General features: G+C 34.7%; 1 pseudogene; it reads right to left on the minus strand.

Moving 5' to 3' along the window:
• Positions 1-12,380: 12,380 nt before the first annotated feature.
• LOC132272211 (small nucleolar RNA R71) lies at positions 12,381-12,479 on the minus strand (annotated as a pseudogene).
• Between the last annotated feature and the right edge of the window lie 14,960 nt (positions 12,480-27,439).

The raw sequence follows: 27,439 nt of genomic DNA on the forward strand, positions 1-27,439 counted from the left end.
AAATACTCCTATGTTTACTATATCAATATATATCTCTGTATGTGACAATAATCCATAGCTGCACAAACCCATTGGTGAAGCTTACACAGTTCGGCAAAACCCAGATCACACCCATGATTGTTGCTGCCACATATCACCAAGATTGCAAATCGCCAATCTATTTCGTAGTTTCTGGGCAAGTGTTCTTTGCTAGTTCGTTCATTTTTAATTTTGAAAACTTCCTAATTTTTCTATTGATTTCACACGTTAAATCTTTCTTCTTTCTTTCTTTTTTTTTTTTTTTTTCTTCTTCTTTATTCCTTTCCCTTTCTACATCATATATGCTATATGTTTTCCTTTTTTATACAAATTTGATTTGGGTATTTCTTCCTTTGATTCAATTTTTCTGCAATCTCTTTCTTTGATTTATATTTTTGGCAATCTAAGATCTTCTCTCTCTCTCTCTCTCTATATATATATATATATATATATATATATATTAATAATAATAAGATTTTTCTCCTTCTTATTTTCAGTCTTCTTCTCAATAAAACAATGAAAAACTAACTCTTGATTTTCAGTCTTTTTCTCTCTGTCAATAACGCAAAAGTGGTGTCAAAGTAAACAAATAATAATAATAATAATAATAATAATAATAATAAGAGAACAACGAACAGTCTTCTCTCTGTCTATCCCTCTCTTCTCAAGATCATATACTCAACCCATCAAATCTGTCGTGACGTTACAGTGACGTTTCGAGGCGGCGAAGAACTAAGGTTGTGGTTGATCTTCATTGATGGAGGAGTTCAATCTAATTTGGTTGAGGTGATTGATACTTGCTGCCCGACCACCTTTAAAAGATAGGTTCCATTACAATAGCATTGACACCATATAATGAAAGCAAATCAGTCAACCATTGAGCACCACATCCTTCGATTCACTTGTCAGTTTGTTCCTACCTTTCACAGGGAGGAAAATTTCATTAAGATAAAGAGTACAGGCAACATAATCAACTAAAATCAAGAAAGACTCACGCGACGCGTGCTGTAATATGCGGCGGCATCGGTGGTGATTTTGTTAGGGTTTTAAACAGAAGGGGGGAGAGAGAGGGAATAGGATTTGGGGTAGGGCTTTCATGCACATTCTGTTAGGGGGTAAAATAGGAATAAAAAAGGGTAAAATGGGGTTTTTATATTTACTTTTTGTAAAAAAGTGGTCAGAGGGACTTATTTGCATCTTTTTTTTTTTTAATTTTATGGACTAGTATGCGCATTTCAAAATGTAGCATTACAAGTTCATATTTCATAAAAACCTTAGGAAAATTATTTTTATAGAAAATCCAAGTTGATTTCTATTAGTCTTTCTAGAACATACACATAAACACAGAGTGAGTTTAAAGTGTTGTTCAATCATGATCGTGATCAAATTCTTGCATTTACAACGATTAGAGAAAGGCATCTATACTTCTACATCGAATTCAGATATTGAAGAACAGAAGTAAAAGTGATCACACTTTGAAAGGGTCAAAGCATTCGAAGAGTGTTGTTTAATCTACCTACTACTCTTCTATTGAGATCAAGCATAAGCCTGAGGTCAAGTTGCTGTTGGACGGGACGTCACAAAGCCGGAGGATTGTTAGCTATTGGTATTTGGTGGATCAGTTTACTTTGGACTGCACAGTCCACGAGGTTTTCCTGCACAAACAGTTAATCTATTTTATCAACTGAGGTTTCCTCGTTACAAATTCTGGTGTCATCTCTAACTCTTATTTTGCTTTATTTTATTTTGCATATGATTAATTATTTAAGGAAAGTGATATTTACGCCGATGGATTTGACCTATTTGTTAGGCAGAATCCTAGGTGGCGTCTAGTTAGTTAAAAAAAAAGAAAAAAATGCATATGCGTTCATTTTCCAGTCTTTCTTTTCTCTCTCTGGCCTGAGCAACGTTCCACCTCTTTCTCTGATGGTTCAGGCGAGGAAACTAAAATTTAGAAATCAATAACAAGCAATTTTATAGTATTTTATACGGATAAAGCTATGTATACAAATAGGTAAAATCACAATACAAAAGAAGCAAAATTTGTACCCAGAACACATTATACACATAGAATAATTAATTAATCCACCCAAAATAAAATTCAAGAACAATATAGAGATCTACGCCGACGAGAAGCAAGGATTGATGGTTCAAGCAAGGTAGAGGAAAATGTAATTTGGCCTATTTCTTGCTCGCCTAAGATCTACGCTAAATTGGGGATGACTCATCTCGGTAGCTCCACCACTTTGAGATGCCACACACCGATCAAGAACTCATCGTTGGTGTGCCACAACTGGGTTGTTGTACCTCTACAACTTCTAGTATCGGCCTTGTGGGTCAGATTCCACCCAACACAATCGGAAAATTGACTCAGCTTTGAGTCCTTAGCCTTAGTGCCAACCGCCTCTCCGGTCAGATTCCCTCCGATTTCTCCAATCTAAAGCTTCTCCGGCGGCAAGTGCGTCTCACCAATGCTCTGTATCACCACCTTCAAGCTCATTGGCAGCAGGGAATTTTATAGCTATGTAAAGGTCATTACATTTTAATATCCGGAGATAATTTTTAGTGTAGAAAGTCTCTTATCCTGTACATGTGCATATATATATATATATATATATATAGGATGAATTTCTGTAATATATTTATCTCCTGAACGTAATTTGAGAGATGAGTGTTGATGTGCCACGTGGATCTTTCACGATGGTCAAGCTTCCCTCATTATGACAAAAATAACCTTCATCACCCACCAGCAGAGGATTCCTCCTTCCTTCCTCACAAGTGCAACCCACTTCCCTACCACATCACCGCCAAGTGCAACCACCACCAAACCCACCCAAAACATTCATCACCACCAACATCACCAAAACCAAATTACAAAAACCACAAAACTCATCACAACCACAGACCCAAATCCAACCACGGAAACTCATCACACGGTTCACACCTCTCTGTTCACATCCTTAACGACATACTTAACGGAGACCATGCCACGTCGGATTTCAAGTCATCCTTGCCACCGACCGGTCATGTTTCGTGGAATGTTTGAGGTGGTGGTCGGCCTATAGACTGTAATGGCAGTTATGGTGTTTCCGATGAGAATGGTAGTCGAGTTGAGCGGCGCGTGGAGGTTCAGACAGGGGCTGTGTAAAGTTGAGGAGGTGGTGCGTGAATCTTACGCGCAGGGTGATGTCACAGTTTCTCCTTCAACGGCACAGATTAAGGGTAGAATGGTAGTGTGATTTAGTTTCTATTGGTCTTTCTGATTCTAGGCTAGTGTGATTTAGTTTCTAGATCTTTTTTGTTTAGTTGGGTAAATATATATATATATATATATATATAAAGAGAGAGAGTAAAGAGACTTGCAAAAAAAAAAAAAAAGAGTTGATGGTGTGTGAGAGCATTTAACCTAATTTTTATTTGAAGCTTGGAATGAGTAGACCAGGATATGCTTCGGGTTGGAGTTAAGTGAAATTGGAAATTGAGAGATAAGAGTAAGAGAACCACTTTTTGGAAAAGAAATCCTCTCCATTCGCATCTCACTGGTAAGTGTCCAGTGGTGGGCCATACGGCTGATTTGGTAACTGGGTTATACGGCTGATTTGGTAACTGGGTTAAAATCTGATTTACCAACTTTGATTTATATACATATTGTTAGTATAAAATCTTTATACATCATATATTTATATTATTTAATTAATTATTGGGTCCCACATCATGTAAAGACTTATTAATGTGTTGGTGTGCTTTTTTAAAATTTCAGATTCAATTTTGAAATTCCCCCAAATCATCATCTTCCAAATAGTTCTTCCAAACAAAACAAAAGTGAGTTCTCTCTCTCTTCTCTTAACTATAAAATTTGATTTAGGATTTTGTATCAGACGAACAAGAATAGCATATTTAAGCATTTTTTTTCCAATATTATCTTCCTTTTTATAATTTTTTTGGGATTGATTTGATCTTTTATATATGTTGGGTCGTAAATGAGTTTTTTATGGTTTAGATTTGGGTTTTTTGTTTGCAAAAAAATTGATTTTGGTTTAATATTATCTTCCTTTCCTATGTTCCTCTCATGGGCTCTAGAGTTCGAAGTTGCAGTATAGAAAAGGCAACAGTAAGTCCCAAAACTATAGTCATAGAAGTCACAGTTCACTAGTCATTTGTGAAGATGTCTGGTCTTCTTTCTTCTTTTCATATCTATCCCTTATATATATAAAGCTTAGATTATTTTCTTTTTATTTCTTCTTGCAATCTTCTTTAGAACCCGTACTATTTTTATTGTTTCAAATCTTCTTTTGATATTCCAAATTTCTGAGATAAGGCAAAATCTAGGATTTTTTTTTCTTTTGTTCCTGATACTTGAAAACGGATTGTTTCCATTTCAATGTTCGATCAATTTTTATTTTTTAATTTATTTTTTAATTTTTAATTTTTTAAAAATGTGAAGATTTATTAATATATTCACTTTTTTAGGTTCTAGTTTCCAAGGTTTTTTTTTTTTTTTTTTTTTTATCCTTTATTTCCGGGCTGCGTGATGGTTTTTTTTTTTTTTTTTTTTTTTTTTCTCTGTTGTTTTATTTCTTAACTTTCATTTTTTCAGTTTAGTTTGTGATATCAATTATATTTAAGCAGTTGATCTATTTTTTGTGAATACAAGTTATCTTTGAAAATATAGACAATTTCAACTATATTTTCTGGGTCAAATATGGGGTGTCAATCCACTTAATGTTTAAAATAGATGTTATATGACTCCTTTGTTTGCTAACAAAGAACCTGAGAAAAATAAAGAATATTTTTAGTATAGACACTAATATCATCCTTCATTTGTTTAGGTTTTAACCTTTATTGTTATTTGTTTCTACCTACTTAATCAATTTTCTTATCTAATTGTTCCCATAACTGACAGAAATAGAATCCATCTTTGAAATATGTTGTCTCTTTTAAATTATCAGAGCATAAGTGCATTGAAAATTTTGGATTATGAGAGATATGGTTGTGGCATTTACCTATTTGTCTTAGTGGGTTATGGAGTGAAAAGGAACAAGAGCCTAAAATCTCTAATAGGTATGGTCTTCTTTAAATTCTTCATTTAATTGGGGTTTGTGGGAGTCATACATATGCTGTAAAATTCCCTTTGGTTAATGTTGGTAATGTGGTACCCTCATCTAGGACTGTTAAGTGAAAATGGCGAAGTCAGGAAGAACATAAATTTGACATGGAATATAGGGATATGGTTGTGGCATTTTTCTATATATATATATATATATATTGCTACTTAAGTGTAACAAGTTGATACAAGATCTTTGATGATTTTTTTTTCAAAACCCCTTATTTTATTAGGTATCATTAGACAAACAACTTATTCTTTCATATTTTTAGTTATTAGTCATTTTTTTTTTTTTTGATGAAAATACCTTAAGCAATTTATTCCAAATGAGCCAATGATTATATTTTTAAGCTCATTAATTGGATTCACATCTTAGGCTCCTGGCCTCTTTGAGTTCATATATGATCTATTTGTGGTAACTATATTAGAAAAGGTTATATCTTGGTATGATGGAGCTTTGACATTCCTATCTATTATTTTGGTGATACCAAACTCGTATTTAATATTGTCTTCTCCCTCAATGATGGTCTGAAAAATAGAATATTAAATAAATTTTTGTATGCTATAACTGATATTTGACTTTCTACTTCTACATCCAAGGATCTATCACTTAACATGATCTCTTACCTCATAAATTGGAAATTTAAAGAAATTTTTGGACTTGTAAGGATATTCTTATTGTTTGTAGAAATTGGCGTGCAAATAAATTGGGAAGTAATGATGCTAATAAAATTTCCATGGGTCATGAGGTAGAAGGTTTTTAGCTTCCAAACGCTGTTAAATTTGCAGACAACCAGGGTTTTGGAGATTAAGGGAAACAATATACCTGATAAGTGAAGGAAGGACGCATCACTGAATATTAATATTAATTTAATTTATTTATTGAACTTGTTGAATATTGTGATAACTTAGATAAGGGATGAAAAGAATCTGTATGTACACAAATTTCATATCTTAATGTACTTCGGATTAAAGTTTATGCAATAAGGATAAACTATTTGTCCCTTCTCTTTTTAAAATTGCTTTTACCATGATGAACAAAATGAAGCCTTATGTGAGCTAATAGCTATTCAATAGAAGTATAATAAGTTAAAGGTCAGGTGATTTCTTATTCTTTTACATATATTAATGCTGATTTTTATTTACATGTATGTGACTAACTCACTATTTGATTTCAAGATAAGATGAGCCAATATGCTTATATTTTCATTTGACGTTGTAATGCATTATTGTGTACAACATCCCCTATTTTCTATGAGAACTGAATTTATATTTTCATTTGACACTTTAATGTATTATTGTGTGCAACATCCCCTTTTTTTTACAAGAACTGAATTTAATTACCCAAGAGTTATAAAATTTTGTGAGCATTAAGTTATACTGATATTTTGATGGTATTGTTGCAGAGAAAGCTATTGAAATTACCAATACAGAAACAAACGGAAGGACAAGTTGTCCATAAAGTTGCCCATTTGATGCTTGGTCTAAAGTCGTAGGCAATGTGATTTATTTATTGTATTCTTTTATTTTGCTTATTTGAAACACTTAGTGATCAACTTGCTCAATTATTGTTATTATTTTAATATTAGATGATGAATGTTAAATTTTCTTCGAATACTATATATAAATATTTTGGTGTTTAATGTGTGGCTTTGCAATTTAATTATGGAATTGTGATTTAAATAAAATTTGGAAAGGTATTATGATCGTAACGACGACTAATATCTAAAATTTTATGGATGTTGTAAACGCGAATTATATTCGACATCCCAACTTATATGTAATATGTATCATATGTTACTTTTACGTGAACATGAATCAAGTGTGAAATCAAACAAATATTTTTTAGAATGGTATTACAACTTTAATATACCATGTTTCGAAGGCAAATTATGTGTGATATCTCAACTTACTCATACAACTTTGACATAACATGTTTCAAATGTGCATTATACATGATATCCCAACCTACTCGTAAAATGTATCACATATTAATTTTATGAAACTTATTTTAAATGCGTAATATGAATCAAGCATGGAATCAAATAAACATTGTTTTAGGATATTACAATTTAAATGTAACATGTTTGAAATGAGGATTACATGCCACATCACAACTTACTCTTAACATGTATCATTTATTATTTTTATATGACTTGTATCAAATACGTAACATAAATCAAATATAATATTAAATAAACATATCTTCATAACGACATCACAACTTAAAAACATCATCTTCCAAATATCAATTATATGATATATTCTAACTAGATTGTAACATGTATCTTTTATGAACTTTATAATACAACAATAATAATAAATAAATAAATAAAAAGTCTAAACTCTCCCTTTTAAAGGTAGGTGAGAGTGCATTAATGCAAAAAGAGCCGTTGGATTCAAATTTCAACATTTATCAGCTGGTTGTTAGCAATTTCAAACTCAATAGCTTCAAGTATCCAAGCCAATCGACTGGTTGAGGTCTGAAATTAATTTTTGACACTTTAAAGGTGTCTTTGGCCTTGGAGTTTCATTAGGTCATTTACATATGTATCAATAAGAATTGTGACATATTTCTAAGTTGCATAAGAATCAAAATGTAAGATATGAATGATATGCATGATCCTATAGAAGTGAGCTTCAAAATATATTCAAAAATATTTAAACAATCAAATCTTAAAAATATGAACATATCTAGCACAACACTTAATATAGACATTAGTGCTAAACATTATTAATGATTTGTAATCGTCAAAGTTATTAGATATCCTTTTGGTCAAAAGGGTCCACAATTGTGATATATTTTACCAATGTATTTCTACACAATATAAAATTTAGTTGTGACGGTAGTTATGAAATTATTATGATGTTATTCTAAACACATGCTTGGTTTTTCTTTATGTTCGTTTCATTTTACAAATCTCGTGTACATTGAATGAAATTAGTTGTGATATTTGTTACAAATATGTTTCTACGCTGTATGAAATTTAGTTGTGATATTACTTATAAAATCGTTATGACGCTATTCTAAACACGTACTTGGTTTCCCTTTGACTTTGATTCATTTTATAAAGTTCAAATATATATTTAATGAAATAATTTGTGGTATTTGTTATAAATGTGTTCCTATACTAACTGATTTTTTTTTTTTTTTTTTTGAATCCTTATAATCTTATTCTAAACATGTGCTTAGTTTTTCCTTGACTTCGGTTAATTTTACACTTCTCATATATATTGAATGAAATAAGTAACATGAATTAAATGTAAAATATTTGTGACATTCTTACTTTTCACTTCGTTTACGGGATTTCATTGTTGTATCATTTCAATCATTTTTAAACATAACATATTTGAAACAACCTACCAGTGAACCCACTAAATACAATCAACATTACTTGATAAAAAACAATATACAATTAATTAGCAGACCAGTGAACTCACTAACTAATTATATAAATTAATTTAATAAAGCAAACATAATTAAAAGTAAATAAATTATGCTACAAAATTATTGGATCAATAATAATTTACAATCAATTAAAAAACACAGAACCCTCAATTTTGTACACCATTTTGAAAAATCATGCATCATCACAATCTCAAACCCTCGAATAAATCACCACCAAGTAATAAGACCAAATTTAGAAGATATTAAAATTTGATAAAAGATACAATCTTTGATTTGAGATACAGAAGGTAATGAATGCATACTAAAGAGTATCAAGTGGTCCAATATTGGTGACGCTCCATTCAAACCAAACATGTTGCTCTCGTCAATCAAATCGGTAGAGAAGCCATTAACATGGTTCTTACAAATATTTGCAAAACAAAGAATTAATCAATTAATTAAAGAAACATGATTCAATTACATAAAATAGCAGGGGAAATTAAAAAAAAAAAAAAATTATGTGTTTGGATTGTAGGAAAATGAAATCCAGAAGAAGACCATGACGTTTCAATTAGTTCATTTCTTCGTCAATGGAGAAACAAAAACCACTGTCCAGCCATCACGTTTATGAAATTGGGAAGGCCAAAACAATGACATGAGTCACAGATTTGATTTTTGGCCCAGAACAGCAAAAGACGCAACAATTTTCTATTCCCCCATAAATATTCATCCACACGAGACTGATGAGCACTGAAAAGTGCGTATTTAAACCCCTTAAGCTTAGGCATTCTAGTACCTTTATCTATCTTACTTTGCCGTTTTAGATTGATTTCGTATTATTTCCATTTTCAGACACTTATCCCGAAAATAAGCTAACTCGGTCAAATAAGAGCTTAATTGAAGCAATTCTGAGATAAAACAAAGAAAGGAGCAAAGTGAAGGAAGAAAGAAGCAAATTGAAGCAAAGCAGCAAGTTCGATCGATCCAAGTCCAAGGTTTGATCGATCGAATATTGATCGATCTCAGAACTTCAAGATAGATCCAAGCCTTGACCCAAAAGCACTTAAGTCTAAAAATTCAATCGATCCAACATCATTCTTCGATCGATCGAACACCTTTGTCCTTATTCAAATGATTGATCTTATCCATAGTTGTCCACCCACTAACCACCTTTGTCCTTTTCCCAAAAATATCTCCCAAAATATCTCGGATTTGTCTTTTCCCAAAAAGCTCAGCCAGTTGGATCGATCCAGCCTCAGTTTGATCGATCTCAGCCAATTCGATCGATCCAAGTCCAAGGTTCAATCGATCGAACTTCCTCAAAGTGCAAAAAGTTAAAATTCCAGCTCATTGAAAGTTGTCCTTTATCCAATCATTGGAGAATATTGTGTGCACGACCCTAGCTCATTTGGGGAGTGATTTTAACCTACCTATATAAGGATAAGGATTGCTTTTTAGTGAGGAGACACACATAGGAGATAGAGACCAAGACTTGAATTTTTTTTAGATACCATCTCTAAAGAAGCTTGGAGGAGGAGGCTAGAGACACCATTGGAGATCTTCATCAACAAGGAGCAAACCTCTTCCATGGAGTTAGCCCCTGAAGGTTGGAGCATCCTCACCATGAGTGGCTAGACATCCTCTTGGGGCTAGAGTTAGCCCCAAGCATGTTTTCTATATCTTAATCTTGTGTATTATTAAGGGATTAGTGTTGTAATTAATGTTTTGACACTTTGATATATATAAATCTTGTTTAATTAATGATTTGTGTAGTTTAATGCTTCCAATTGATCATTTCATTCTATTCATATGTCTATGTATGCTAGAATTGATGTTCATGTTCTTGTCTCTAGATTTTGTGTTGTTGATGCATGTCTATGTGTATTGATGCCATAGATTTAAAGATTGTCAAAACATAGTGCTTAAAGGAATGCTATTGTGATTCTCTTGATGGTTCATACTTATTCCTTGATGGATTGTGCCTCTTCCCTAGTTTACTTTCATGCTAGTAGTTTAGATGTAGTGTAGTTGTAGTGTAGTTTTAAATGGGAAGACAATTCATGCTTGTTGTTTGAAGTTCCAAGCTTTTGAATACAAGTAGCATATGTCTCTAATCTTGTGTTGTATTTGGATTGTGAGCCTAATGAAAAGATTAATGACTTGTTTTGATTTATTGTGCCTTTCACATGTTGTTTAGACAATATCTGCTTCATTGGTTAGATATATTGTGCCTTTCACATGATGTTTAGACAATACATGCTTAACTAGTCATCCTTGCTTGTTGAATCAACAAAATACACACACACTAATATTGCAACACCCTAATTGCTCTCATTAGTCACTTGTCAATAATATAGAAATGCATTGCTTGGTGGTGATCTCTAAACCCCAAGACTCTTCTCTCTCTTACTTACTCGTCATTGAATTCAATTACTTAGTTTAATTTAATTGCTCTCTAACCTAATCAACCAACCAACCAAATGTTTGATCACTCGACCTACTAGCCTTAATTGTGATTCCACAATCAACTCCGATTGCTCAATCCCCACAATCCCTTGGGACGATCCCTACTCACTCTTGCTACGTTAGTAGTAGTGTTGGTAGTGGTTTTTATAAATTTAAACTTGACCCAAAAGGTTTTTCTTGAACCGCACATTCACTACATCAATTTTGGCGTTTATCGAGCGGCCAATTCACCGCCAAATTTTGGCACCGTTGCTTGGGATTGATTGGATTTGTGGAATTGATTAGGAATTAGTACTCTTTTGATCGTGTCTTTACTTTGTTTTTATTTTTCTTTTAGTTATTTATTGTGTTTGTTCATATTTGACAAGGTACATTGAGCAAGAGGCAAGTAAAGGAGCTAAGCAAAGAAAGGAAAAATGCTAAAAACTTAAAAAAAAATTTGTTAAGCTAATCTTTAAATTTGGAGTTGAAGTGCTTAAGGACTTTTGTGAGACTTTCTTTACTCAATCCCTTAGTTAAATCGTCAGCCCGCGTGGAGGCTATTTTGTTATTCTTTACATCATCTTTGTTAAAGCATAGGAATATGGGTTAAGTGTTTGTGAAGGGAGTTTCATTGCATTGTTGTGAAGGTGAAGTGTGTGTCATTCTTTGTTTTTGTTGTTTGGCATTGTGCATGCATGGATGTCGTTCATTGAGACCAACTCTTGTCCCTCTTGATTTGCATCTTGAATCCATCATTAGAAATCTTAGGGAAAGAGGGAGTTCAAATAGAACCAATCTATCAATGGATGACCATAATGATGACCATATTGAGGACATTGGTCACATAGACCAACAAGGTATCCTTCATCCCAATGTGCACAATGAAAACATGCAAGTACCAATAGGCATGCCAAGACCATTCATCCAACCACCACAACAATAAGGCCAAGTTCCATATGGAATGCCAAGGCCAATGTATGCTCCACAACCTCTCATCATTAATCAAGGAATTCATAACCAAGGTGTTCATGTTGTACCTCAAGTAGCTAATCCACCTCTTGCTTTGAGAGATCACTATGTGTCTAATGAATACAACACACCCACATGCATTCAATTGCCACCATTTAGAGCATGTCATTATGAAATTAAAGCACAAACTATTCAAATGCTTCCTAACTTTCATGGACTTCCTAGTGAAGAACCTTACAAGCATTTGGATGAGTTTCTTGAAGTATGTTCCACCGTAAAATATACGGACATGCCGGAAGAGGTCTTAAAACTCAAACTTTTTCCATTCACCTTAAAGGACAAAGCAAAATATTGGTTTAACAATCTTAGGCCTTTTTCAATCACTTCTTGGGCGGAAATGCAACAAGAGTTTTTAAAGAAGTACTATCCAGTTTTTAAGACCAATGCCATAAGAACCTCAATTCGAGAATTTTCACATGGGGATGGAGAAACATTTCATGAGGCATGAGAACACTTCAATGAATTTCTTAGGAAGTGTCCACATCATGACATGCCCAAATGGCAATTAGTTTAATATTTTTTTGAGAGCTTATCGGACAACTATAAGGGTATCGTTGATGCTTCCATGGGTGGCTCTTACATTGTTAGGCATGAGGACGACGTGTGGCGTCTTTATGAAAGCATAAGTGAAAATTCTTTGCATAGAATACTATCATCCAAGAATCGTATAAATTCACAAGGTAGGAAGAATGTTGGTTTACATCAAGTCGACCATTCAAATGAAATAGCCGCCGAAATGAAGTCTTTAGCTCAAAGGTTTGATTAATTTTTGATTAACTAAAACTCGGTGAACCAAGTATCTTCCTTCCCCAACCATTCTCATCGTGCATCAAATCAAACATGTATGACTTGTTCTAGTGTTCTTCATTCTACTTCTTATTGTCCTCATGGACAAGTGCAAAATGAACCTAATGAACAAGTCAATGCAGCTTTTGTGAACCAAGGGAACAATCCTTATGGTACTCATTATAATCCAAGTTGGAGGAATCATCCGAATTTCTCTTGAAAAAACCAAGGAGAAGGCTTAAACCCTTCACAAGGCGGTTTCCAAGGGAAATACATTCCACCTCCACTTCAAAACCAAGGATCCCAATGTTATAGACCTTATCAATCACAAGGGAATCAATTTGCTAATTCTCATTTTCCCAACCAATCTTATTCCCAAGGAAACACTAGAAGTCCCGCCTTTGAAGAAAAAGTTTTAAATGCTTTGGGGACTCTTGAGGCTAACACACAATTACTTCATTCTCACTCTCAATCCATTGCTAAGCTAGAAACCCAAGTAAGGCAAATAGCAAGCATTCTTAATGCAAGAGAGAAGGGAAAGATGCCCATTAATGCCCCACTTAAACAACAATGTGTTGTGGAAACCCATTCCTCATTGGAAGGGCATACCATTGAACATGTTAATGCGGTGACTACCTTGCAGAGTGATAGAGTTGTAGACAATCAAGTTGAAATGTCCAATGAAGAGAGTGAACCGGTGCAACCTCAAGTTGCCACCCGTCCCGTTTCACATCCCATTCCTCCTTCATTGCATACACATGATCTTGCAAATGAGAAAGTTTTGAAAAATGTGCTTGAAAAAGAAATTTTAAAAAATGATGTTGAAAAGGTTCTATTGAAAAATGATTTGAAAACTTTTTGTGTTGAAGAGAGTTCAAAAGAAAATTCTGAAAAAGTGTTTGAACCAAAGGTTCCATTTCCGAATGCCTTAAAAGGATCCAGTTCAAAAGACAAGCAAAAGGCAAAAACCAATAAAATCATGGAAATGTTTAGACAAGTGAAAGTTAACCTTCCACTATTGGATGCAATCAAGCAAATTCTGGCTTATACCAAATTCTTGAAAGACTTGTGCACCCAAAAGCGGAAGAACAAGAGCCAAGCACCAAGAAAAGTGGTTTTGACCGAGCAAGTAAGCTCAATTTTGCAACATAACACTCTTCCAAAGTTTAAAGACCCCGATTCACCCACTAAATCATGCATCATTGGTGATCATATCATTAACCAGGCACTTCTTGAATTAGGAGCAAGTGTTAACCTTCTTCCATATTCGGTCTATGTTAAATTGGGCCTAGGTGAATTGAAACCGACGTCGGTAGTTTTACAACTTGCCGACCGATCCATTAAGAAACCTAAGGGTGTCATTGAGAATGTTTTGATCAAGATTGATAAATTCTTCTTCTCGATTGATTTCATTGTTATTGACACGGAACCGATTTCCAATCTTAAGAGCCAAATTTCTGTTATCCTTGACCATCCTTTCTTGGCAACCGCCAATGCCAACATCAATTGTAGGACGGGGGTGATGAAGATTTCATTTGGCCACATGAAAGTAAAGTTGAATATCTTTAATCCCACACCCAATTCACTTGACTAGTATGAAGGAGAGGTCAATATTATAGAAAAATGTCATGATCTTCAATGCCAAGGAAATGAGCTTTTGGGTAAAACCAAAACTTCCAAAGGATCATCTTCAACCTTGCATTCTCAAAGTGTTGTTTCAAATTCTTGCTTTGAAAAGGCATGGAAGCCCAAAGGTTTTAATTACATAGACAAAAGATCAAAAGCTTCTTTTGAGCTTGATCCAACAAGTTCTTCAAATGACCATTTGTTGGGTGGAGTTCAAAGCATCTATCACCCCAACAAGGAGGGATGCATCATAAGATCTTTGACCCGGGCTAAAAGAGCCCAACGTCTTGCTAGAGACGTTAAAGACTAGCAAAGGCATTCGTAGGGTGTCAAAACCCTATTCCTCCCCCATTTCTATCTTTCATTTTGTTTCTTGCGAAGTCTAGATATTTGTTTTAGGTTCACATGCATTGAAAGGAACTTTGGTGAGGATTGCATAAGCTTTTATATCATAATTAAGCATTTAGCAAAATTCGATCGATCTCACATTGGAGTTCGATCGATCGAACTGTGGATTGCACTCAACACTTAGAAAAATTTTCGACCTGCATCCACCTGCATCCAAAATCAGCTCTCGGTCCCATCGTTCGAACTCATTCTTAGATCGATCAGATATCTTCAATCGATCCAACTTCCAGGTTCGATCGATCTCAGGACTCAACACTTAGAAAAATTTTGAGCCTGCATAAACCTGCATATTTCAGCTCTCTGTCCCATCGTTCGAATTCAATTCAAGATCGATCTGAAAATTTTCGATCGATCCAACATTAAGGTTGGATCGATCTTAAGTTCCAGCATTTAGCCAATTTTTGAACCAAGAACCTGTGTATTCTTACCTGTCTGATCGATCGAAGGCTTGTTTCAATCGATCACATTTCTTTCATTTCACAATTTTGACTTTTCAACTTTTCAAAAATCCAAAAATATTTTCATTTTTATTTTATTCTATTTTCACTCTCATTTTATGTTGTTTTAATTTTCAACAAGTTTTCAAAAATTCAAAAATATTTTAATTTATTTAGTTTTTAATTAATTAAATTTTAAAAAAAAAAAATTTCAAAGCAAATCAAAAATATTTTGTTTTACTTTATTTTTCAATTTTTTATTTTTTATTTTATTTTTGCAAAATTCAAAAAACAAAAAATCCAAAAATACTTTGAAAAGAGTTCATCAAAGTTCGATCGATTACAACTCATCTTCGATCGATCGAACTAGTCAGGAAATGTTTTTTTTAAAAAAAAGATCCCAGGGTCTTAAGATCGATCATTTGGATCGATCTCACTCAACAAACCTTAGCCTCTCGTCCCTCTTCACTGTGAATCAACTCTCCAAGCTCCGGTAACTCCTCCGGCGAGATCCAAGCATCTCGAATCTCAGTTCATCTCCATCCTCTTCATCTCAGATAATCTCAGTTCATTCTTCATTCTCTCGCTCTTTGAGGTAAGATCCGAGACATCCTTCCCTAGATTTGAACTCTCATGCATCAATACTTGTTTCAAATGTCGTAACCATGTTGCTCTTATGTTGAATCTTCCATTCTCAAAGCTTTAGCATCCATGTCTATATACATATATATATGTGTGTGTACATGTGTGCATAGATTTTGAAGATTTTGTTAGATTTGGGTGTTTGGGCCACGTTTGGAGTGCATTTATTCTTGATTTGTGTTATTGAAGGGCCCATGAACTCTTTCGTGTGGGCCCCATGCTTCAAAAGTCACAGATCTGTGACTGTTAGGTTTCATCGTCGCACTGTTTGATCGATCGAACAAATTTATGATCGATCGAAGATTTGCGATCGATCCAACTACCCTTCGATCGATCCAACTTTTGTGATCGATCTCATTTCTTTTTTTGATCGATCGAATTTCACAGATCTCATATACACACTTCATTCATCTTATCTTATGTTCATGCTACCTTATATATGCCCAATGCCTGTGATATTCCACATTGGATGCATTTCATACTTATATTGTTTAGCATGTTTCATGTTCTGCCACTTGCATAGAATCATGGGATATTTTGTTTTGTCTATCTTATTTGACATACATGTTTCTATATTGTGCTTTATATTCTATATATGCTGGCACTAACTCTTGAATTTTTATTTGCAGATTATAGCTCGCGTCAAGACTGTAGCGCGTAGACACCATTACGGCACCAGACGCAGATTTAACGACGGGGCCGGTCCATCTCATGTCCGAGATCCTAGTCCCGAGCACACAGAGGAGAGTCTGACAGTGGACTGGGGAGACTGTGCAGCCCTCTCATACAGAGGAGCCATTACACCCTACTCCACCTTAGTCGCCGGCTCGTCCAGCATTCACTCCATCACCATCTCCACCGCATAGAGGTGCTGAGCAGCCAGCTCAGCCGGCTCCACCTGTTCAGCCAACTCATCTACAGCGTGATAGGCTCGCGCCTCGATATACACACATGACTATCGAGCACGAGTCAGCATTTGACACCGCATTCTTCTCCAGATCGGTGCTGACTCGATCTGCCTATCAGGACATCATTCAGCGGGGCCTCTCAGCTATTCTTACCCCAGTCACAGAGCCGATTTACCCCCGACTGGTACGGTTGTTCTACCAGAACCTCCGACCATTGCCATGCACTACAGCCGAGCTCATCATCTCTATCGATGGCCATGAGATCACCATTACAGTGGATATTCTGGCCCGTTCGACTCGCTGTCCACATTGGTGCCCGCCAGAGCTTCAGGAAACATATCCCAGGCTCCCCAGGCCTTCTTACACCGATATGGCAATTTTTCTCACAGGTTACCATGCCGATGGCGAGACATTCGCCACCCGGACATTTTTGTCGGATGACCTGTGGTTTACAGATTCGGTGCTCTACCGAAACATATACATGGTAGGACACAAGATTCAGAGGCGGGGCGACTATCTAGCAGCCCTGTACGCCTTCTATACCGGCCACTGGGTGTCTATTCCTGCGCTTATCTGAAGCGTGATGAGGAAGCTTTATGATGAGTACATCAGCAAGGAGGCGTCCGGAAGGGCCAAGTCTCTTCCATTCAGCCACCTCATCACCCAGATTCTCATTGACCAGCGATATCTCATACACCGGCGGGAGGACCCCGAGAGAGGTTTCTGTCACTTCCGCAAGAAGGACTGGGACAAGAGCTACAAAGCTATTATTACTCACCTGCAGGTCCATGCCGTACTGGCGGCTGCAGAGCTGGAGTTAGAGGAGGAGGAGGCAGCACAGGCAGCCCCGGCACCAGTAGAGCCAGCAGCAGCAGCTCCCGCAGCGGACGATGCACCAGTCGATCCAGCTATCGAGTATGATGACGTTGATATAGACATTGACTTGGAGCACTCAGCAGATGATGCAGCTTAGCATTCTCCAGCCGGGTCACCTATCCACGAGTAGAAGCAGACCCAGGAGCTGTCTTCTGACTCATCCATACCAGACTTGACCCCCGGCTTCAAAGTGCGTCTGCAGACGCTCGAGGACGCTGTTGTTGCCATCAGAGCTGACCTCACGACCCACAGAACGGAGTTCGCTACCTTCCGCACGGATGTCACAGCTATGTTCAAAGATTTATCCCGAGACATCCGTGGTGCCAGACCTGCCTGTCCTACCTCGTCTTCCTAAGCTCCCAGTCTTTTCTATCTTTTGATCCCTCTCTCCTTTTGATACTTTATTATTGTCATTATATTATTTTACAGCCGGTCTGTCAGCTTTGATATTTTTGTACCTATACTTTATCCGTTCTATATATATCTATTTTTGCTATGGATGTCATATGATTGTATTCTCATAGCTGTATGTTTGACTCCATCAGGTGCATCACAGTGACTTCAGTGAGAGAGTGCTATCCAATTTTCAAGACCACCCTTATACCTCTCTCATTTCGTTATTTGTTTATCCCATTTACACTTGCATGTCCACTGTGCACTGATTATCTCATTTTGTTATTTGATAAGTTTATCCAAGTGCCAATTTTCAGGACCACAATTCATCCCAAGTTTGGGGGGGCCATGCCACCCACTTCGGATACTTCAGTCCCGATCATTCTTGCTTAGTTGCACTGGTATACTCTTTCCTTTGTTCTCTTGCACATTGAGGACATTGTGTCATTTAAGTTTGGGGGGAATGGTGCTCTACAGTGATAGTTTTAAATTCAAATATTTAGCATGACTCGTGTATTTGAGGGATATTTTTATGATTGGTCCATACCTAGCTATGATTTTGATCTTTTGAGGACGATATTGCTTAAAATTTAAAAATTGTTTGACTTGAGAGTCCAATACTCCTTGTATGCCTTATAAATGTCATTTAGGAGTAAATTTTTCGAAGGATCGACATCTTGCTTACACTTGTGGTCCACATGATCCTGATTTTGTGATTGTGTTGAGATTCATTCTAGGATTCTACACTAGCACAGGCGCACACTAGCATTCATTTATGGGGTATATGCTTTGTTGATTATTGAATTGGTTATATCCCAATAGAGCTAGTAGTGCATTGAAAGCTTTCATTCTTGATAAAGGTGGATAACAACCCCTTTTCACTAAGTAGCTGGGATTCTAGCTTCATCAAGCACTGAACTTCTCGCGCCGAAAGGTGGAGGGCCCAAACTCTAGGTTAATAATTGAACTTGCTTACAAAAAAAAAAAAAAAAAAAAAAAAAAAAAAAAAAAAAAAAAAAAAGAGCAATAAAAAAGTAAGGACTTCTCCCAAAAGGTGAGAAGTGGGAAATGATTAGATGGAGGTTATTTTGATTTGTAGCCTAGTTGATTTGAGCTTGTAAGTCCGTAGGGGTGTTTAAACGCCTAATGCCCTAAAGTCATCTGGTTTGGGAGTCATTGACCTAACGCTCAATCTCATGAATCGCTAGAAAGCTTAATAGATCAATACATTGCACTATACTTCCATCTTTGATCCTCTATAAAATAAAAAAATAAAAAATAAAATGAGTGAAAAGAATAAGCGCACCTAGAACAATAAGCTTTAATAAAAGGTCCACTTTTTGTCTTGATGATCGGTACTAGATTTGTATGTTAGTTTGAGGGTAAGGATGTGATTAATTCTCTAGTTGGCTAAGATAGCAACATATTTGATGCCGGTCCACTCAAAAAGGATTCTAGAGTTGTTTTGATTTGCATGATTATTTTCTTGATGTGTAGAGGACCATATTTGTTTGCTTGATGTTGAGATTTTGGAAGATTGCTTAGAAAGGGTTAAAAAATTACATACTTGAGGTAGTTTTCTCCCAATGCTTATTTGTAATATTGGTACCTCTTTTGAAAGAATGAGATTAATGTTTGTGGGTATCATTTCTGGAAACCCTCACGAGACTTCACTCGTCTATTAGGGGTAACCTAGGGGTTTAAAAGGCTTGTTGCATATGCTAAATGCAATCGTATTCCCTCCGAAAGTGGAGTTATCCATTTATTGTTTTCTAGTTATAGTTGTATAGTTGTTCATTTCATTCTTTTACTTTCTAGTTCATTGCTAGAGACTAGCAATATTTAAGTTTGGGGGTGTAATGAGCACTGAAAAGTGCGTATTTAAACCCCTTAAGTTTAGGCATTCTAGTACCTTTATCTATCTTACTTTGCCGTTTTAGATTGATTTCGTATTATTTCCATTTTCAGGCACTTATCCCGAAAATAAGCTAACTCAGCCAAATAAGAGCTTAATTGAAGCAATTCTGAGATTAAACAAAGAAAGGAGCAAAATGGAGGAAGAAAGAAGCAAATTGAAGCAAAGCAGCAAGTTCGATCGATCCAAGTCCAAGGTTCGATCGATCGAACATTGATTGATCTCGGCACTTCAAGATAGATCCAAGCCTTGACCCAAAAGCACTTAAGTCTAAAAGTTCGATCGATCCAACATCATTCTTCAATCGATCGAATACCTTTGTCCTTATCAAAATGATTGATCTTATCCATAACTGTCCACCCACTAACTACCTTTGTCCTTTTCCCAAAAATATCTCCCAAAATATCTTGGATTTGTCTTTTCCCAAAAAGCTCAGCCAGTTGGATCGATCCAGCCTCAGTTTGATCGATCTCAGCCAGTTCGACGATCCAAGTCCAAGGTTCGATCGATCGAACTTCCTCAAAGTGCAAAAAGTTAAAATTCCAGCTCATTGAAAGTTGTCCTTTATCCAATCATTGGAGAATATTGTGTGCACGACCCTAGCTCATTTGGAGAGTGATTTTAACCTACCTATATAAGGATAAGGATTGTTTTTTAGTAAGGAGACACACATAGGAGATAGAGACCAAGACTTGAATTTTTTTTAGATACCATCTCTAAGGAAGCTTGGAGGAGGAGGAGGAGGCTAGAGACACCATTGGAGATCTTCATCAACAAGGAACAAACCTCTTCCATGGAGTTAGCCCTTGAGGGTTGGAGCATCCTCACCATGAATGGCTAGACATCCTCTTGGGGCTAGAGTTAGCCCCAAGCATGCTTTCTATATCTTAATCTTGTGTATTATTGAGGGATTAGTGTTGTAATTAATGTTTTGACACTTTGATATATATAGATCTTGTTTAATCAATGATTTGTGTGGTTTAATGCTTCCAATTGATCATTTCATTTTATTGATATGTCTATGTATGCTAGAATTGATGTTCATGTTCTTGTTTCTAGATTTTGTGTTGTTGATGCATGTCTATGTGTATTGATGCCATAGATTTAGAGATTGTCAAAACATAGTGCTTAAAGGAATGCTATTGTGATTCTCTTGATGGTTCATACTTATTCCTTGATAGATTGTGCCTCTTCCCTAGTTTACTTTCATGCTAGTAGTTTAGATGTAGTGTAGTTGTAGTGTAGTTTTAAATGGGAGGACAATTCATGCTTGTTGTTTGATGTTCCAAGCTTTTGAATACAAGTAGCATATGTCTCTAATCTTGTGTTGTAGTTGGATTGTGAGCCTAATGAAAGGATTAATGACTTATTTTAATTTATTGTGTCTTTCACATGTTGTTTAGACAATATATGCTTCATTGCTTAGATATATTGTGCCTTTCACATGATGTTTAGACAATACATACTTAACTATTCATCCTTGCTTGTTGAATCAACCAAATACACACACACCAATATTGCAACACCCTAATTGCCCTCATTAGTCACTTGTCAATAATATAGAAATGCATTGCTTAGTGGTGATCTCTAAACCCCAAGACTCTTCTCTCTCTTACTTACTCTCCATTGCATTCAATTACTTAGTTTAATTTAATTGCTCTCTAACCTAATCAACCAACCAACCAAATGTTTGATCACTCGACCTACTAGCCCTAATTGTGATTCCATAATCAACTCCGACATTGCTCAATCCCCACAATCCCTTGGGACGATCCCTGCTCACTCTTGTTACGTTAGTAGTAGTGTTGGTAGTGGTTTTTATAAATTTAAACTTGACCCAAAAGGCTTTTCTTGAACCGCACATTCACTACATCAATTTTGGCGTTTATCGAGCGGCCAATTAACCGTCAGATACTATCCCTAAAATTATGCTATTCTCTTCGATCTAGGGTTTATGGTGGTTACTCTACAGTTTGGATGAAATAAGAAAATACAACAAAAACCAGAGCAAAAGGAAACCGAAGAGAAACGATTTCACCTTTCCACATGAACCAGAACAAAATATACCAGATTTGAGGGAAGAAGAAGAAAGCACAACAACCAGAGCAAAAATGATGCAAAGGAGAAGATGAAGAATTTAATATAATTTGTAATTTTTCTGAAAAGGTAAAAGTGAAGTACATTGGAATAAAATAATATTGTATATGATATGTTGTATAACGTATAACGTATAGGTGTATGTTTTATGAGAGTATTCGTACATGTGGTAAAAGAAAGAGCATATCAGTAAATTTGTTAACTAAGTTGCTAACTGGACACTGATTAAGCGGGTGATGTGGCAAATGGGCTGAGGTGGTTTCACCTCAGCCCTTGGATCTGCTCCAGTGAGAGGTGCACTAGAGCAAATTCGCGTCCCACTTTTTGAGGGGGGCAAAAGTGAAACTTGCCAATACACAATATTTTTTTATTTAGCCCTCGGCGGGCTAGCAGTGATGGTGGGGCTTAGGCTTGGCACACACGAGTCCAGTGTTTGAGTCCTCTACCAAGCCTTCTAGTTTCATCGACTAACCTGATGCTGTAGCTGTGGGACCAGCTGCAGTATCACCAATTTGGTGCCATGGGGGTGGGTCCGAAGGGCCCTGCCTCAGGGAGTTTTGGGTTGTAAATATATATATAAGCCCATAAATTATTTGCAAGGACAAATTACACAAATCACCCTCCAGATTACATTGACCTTTGATGTAACCTGACTCTCATTAAAATTAAAGTATTTGTTTTTAATAAAAAAATAAATATTTATTTTTTTATTAAAAACAAATACTTTAATTTTAATGAGAGTCAGGTTACATCAAAGGTCAATGTAATCTGGAGGGTGATTTTTGTCCTTGCAAATAATTTATGGGGTTGCTATTCGGATATAAAAACTACAAGCAGCCAAAGTATCCTTTTGTACCAAATTTATTTTTATTTTATTTATTTATTTTTACATCTTGCCTCGGCATATTAATAATAAACTTTTACAAGTCATATATGCACCGTGAAAATATTTATTTATTTTTCATATAAAACTAATACAGATTGAAATTCCGAATTAAACTGAGTGAGAAAATCAGTTGTTATTTATAATCAGAGTACACATCTTAATCACAGTGCACATCTTAAGCGTGAGAGAATCAGTGCACATCTTAAGCGTGAGAGAATCAAACGTTTTAATTATGGATATATTTTAACGTTTTAATTATGGATATATTTTGACAGGGTAACCTTTGGGAAGTACTCCACCATCTCGTCTGTGATGGTGGAGCTGAATGGGGTCTGTGATGATGGGGCTGAGTGATGGTACATCTGTTGTGGTCTCGTCTGTGATGGTGGGGCTGAGTGATGGTGCATCTGTTGTGGTGGTGGGGTGAAGGCTGAAAAAACAAAATGATGGAGAATTTAGGTTTCCATATATTTGTAGATGGAACAATATTAGATAGGTATTTTAGAAGAAAAAAAAAAAAAAAAAAAAAAAAAAAAAAAAAAAAAAAAAAAAAAAAAACCTTCTATATGGAAACCTTCTGTATGGTGTATTGTCCACTAGAAGGTTGATGAAATTCTAATGAGAGTCAGGTTATATCAATTTGACTACGAAACCTTCTAAAGGGTTCCAAGTCCACACGAATTTTCTCTCTCTGATACTATTATTGAAGGAAGATCGATGGACCTTCTATATGGAAACCTTCTGTATGGTGTATTGTCCACTAGAAGGTTGATGAAATTCTAATGAGAGTCAGGTTACATGAATTTGACTACGAAACCTTCTAAAGGGTTCCAAGTCCACACGAATTTTCTCTCTCTGATACTATTATTGAAGGAAGATCGATGGTTGGGATCCAAAGCTGGCCAATGAAACAATGTAGACAAAATCCAATTGGAGATTTATGGGTGAACTCGAAAGCCAACAATAGAGGTGGCAATGCGGCATAGATTTTTTTGACTCTGAAAATACTTAGATATTAGACTTAATTTATTACCTCATTGGGTTATATATATTTATGTATGTTTGTATATATATCTACACAGATATATAAATCATATATATGCATACGAGATTGAGTGTGTAAAAAGAATATCTAGTTGAGTTCAAGTTTAGCCTAGCCCTAACTCAAACACCGCATAACAACCAGGACAACTAGAACCTTAGGCGACTTCAACTTGGCTTAGGCTGGGCCTAAGGCCCAAGTCAATAGAAAAGCCCCTAAAATTAATATTTTCTTGTATTGTTATATTTCTTACAAATTTTACTTCCTTATACAATTAAGGCCCCTAAAATTATTATTTCCTTACTTTATTAGAGTTTCTAAAAATTTTTACTTCCTTATAATATTAAGCCCCTGCAATTATTATTATTATATTCTTATATTATTACACTTTCTAAATACCCCAACTAATTGTAGAGATTAAGTTGTGGAGGGAAAATTTTAATTCAGTCTAAAAACTTTCATTAATTCATTCTAATAATTTTCAATTTACTACTATTAGGACCCTTAATATCTATTATTATTATTTTTATTTATTTTTTTGCTTTATCTAACCAATAATTGTGATAATTAATAAAAAAATTCCATCTTGTTCATCTTCTTCATATAACTTCAATAAATGAACAACTAAGTCATCTAAAAGACTAAAATAATGAAAAAAAATTATACAATAATGAAAAAAAAAATATTATTAACTTCATTTTTAATGATAATCAAATATGTGAGCCTTCCCATATTAATAACCATGATCAACATATTAAGAAGAGGCCACTTTGAAAATTTTCTCCTAAAATCTCAAATTGTTTTGAGCCGTGAACAATTTAAAGCTCAATATGATTTGATTCAGTTTGTTTGCAAAAATAAACAAGATTAAGATTGATGTCTAGGTGGTTAAAAAAAAAAAAGGATTGATGTCTAGGCAATGTGTTCAACCAACCTTATGGAAAACATAGGGACGAACATTCGCAAACCAAAGAAAGCAGATACAAAACACCACGCCTACAAAAAAAAAAAAAACAAACATTGAGTCAAATATCAACAAACAAATTTTTTTTTTTTTAATGAATAAATGTATATTATCAAAGGCTTTGCGATCTAAGTACTATCTTACATACGTTTTAGAGTAAGGTTTTGTGATTTAGTGATATCTCTTCTATTTCCTAAAAGAGCAAAACGGATGATGAGAATTCGAGTCTCAGATGAACAAAATAGATGTGTGTGCCGTGTGGTGCCTTGGGGCGTATTTTTCTTGCCAATACCAAAATAAATAAAAATAACTAAATAATTTATATATTAAATTTAAAAAAAAAAAAGATTGCAAAGGCTACATTTGGGCCCAGAGAAAGGAGCCGAAGAGCCAGCCATAGGAGAAATAAAAAATAATAATAATAATAACTCTTCTTTAAAGACTTTCAGAAATTGTGATAGTGTTTTTTTTTTTTTTTCCTTTAATTTTTTTGTCGGATTTGGACAAATAAGTTTTTTTTTTTTTTTTTTGTTATTATTATTAAAAAAAAAATAAAAAGACAATTTTTTTTCTAATACAGTCACATCAACCACGAAAACAAACTATGATGCTAATAATTTGAGGTCAAATCCTCCACTCGGAAACATGAAGCCGTGCTTTTTGACTCACCAGTCACCACTCTCCTCACCTGGATCTTTTTCAATCCCGCCAAGGGCTTTCTTGCATATACATTTTGTATGATTAATTTTAATCAGGTGGGTCCCAACTGTGCGCATAAACCTTATTAAAAATATATTTTTAAAAAACTGTTTCAACACCTCACTACAAGTTAACTTTAAGGACACATATAAATATAAAAAAATATAAAATATATTGTTTAAAAAAATAATTATTATTATTATTTTAAAAAATTTTTAAAAAATTTGCAGTATTTTGCGCGTACGGTTTTACTAAATTTAATCACTTTAATGATGAATTTTACAAATAAAAATAGTGAAATTGATTGTTTAAATTAATGAAGTTAAAAAATTTGCAGTATTTTGCGCGTACGGTTTTACTAAATTTAATCACTTTAATGATGAATTTTACAAATAAAAATAGTGAAATTGATTGTTTAAATTAATGAAGTTTAACCACGTCATTTCAATAAATGTAACGCTCTTGTGCATCATTGAATTTGCATCTTGAAGTACTCAATACCGGATAGGTATTTTTATATGAATTTTACGTGTCAAAACAACAATTGACGTCTTTAGTTTAAGGTTAATGTTGTACTTAACTAGGTCAATGGCTCTCAACTTGTTCCAATCCAGCCTCAGTCCAATTTTGGTTGACATTGGTTTAAAATTTTAAAGGATATGCCTCCCCCAAATAACAACAATAGTTACAAATTTCTTCATGATTGAGGTTGACAAATTTCGTTGATGATTGAGGTTGAATCCATATTGAGTGTGACATGTAATATAGTTTCTCAAAAATTAATGAATAAATTATTTTTATTAAATTTTAATATTTATATATATATATATATTTTGAAGGGTAAATGTTAAGAGTTAGTTAAGGGTTAGTCGGTGTCAAGATTCGAACTCATGCACTCGGGTTAGTTGGTGTCAAGACTCGAACTCATGCACTCCAAAAGCCAACGGGAGGCATCTTATCAGTTAAGCTAGAAAACTTTAGCTCATAAATATTTTACGGCAAGAAAAAAATAAAAAATATATTTTACATCCAAACAATTGAGCCTTAATTGTAAATGGAAAGTTTGATTAAGATAATTAAATCATATTTAGTCAATTTTTCTTTATCTAGTTAAACAAATGACTTTTTCCTCCTAAATTTCTCAAAAAAAAAAAATTCTAATGCTTTATTACATTATCTCGTTCTTAACGTAGTGATGGAATATTCCATTTCACGTACGAAAAAATGCCAAACATATATTTTATGATCATGTTTTATATTACCTTCGTTTCAAAAAAGATGTTGCATTTGGAAAACCGTGACTCACTTTTTTGAGACAGAAGAAGTATTGTTTTAGTATTTGAATTAATAAAGTAGTCTGATATTAGTTGTATTCAGGTAATTGATATATTAAAGTAATTATGAAATGATATTATTAAAACATCATTGATGAATGTATAATTTAAATATCCATAATTAAGGGAAGATTACTAAATTAATGCACTATTGAGATAGGCTCTGCAGATTACGATAAGGATTACAGATTGAGATAGGCTTTACAGATTACGATAAGGATTAAAGATTGTGATAAGGATTAAAGATTACGATGAGGATTAAGTCTACAGATTACAATAAGGTAATTCTACGTGACATCTTAACCTAAGCCCTATAAAAAAGGCAGGGGAATCAACGTTTTGAGGTACGCAATAAACCCTAACTCAATTTCTCGATTTCTCCAGGGAGATTATCATTCACACTGACTTGTTCGTCGGAGCCTACTCCACCGATAACACA

Source organism: Cornus florida, unplaced genomic scaffold, assembly GCF_030987335.1.
Source record: "Cornus florida cultivar Cherokee Brave unplaced genomic scaffold, ASM3098733v1 CherokeeBrave_3.0.0_Hap2_Chr08, whole genome shotgun sequence".
Classification (NCBI taxonomy): domain Eukaryota; kingdom Viridiplantae; phylum Streptophyta; class Magnoliopsida; order Cornales; family Cornaceae; genus Cornus; species Cornus florida.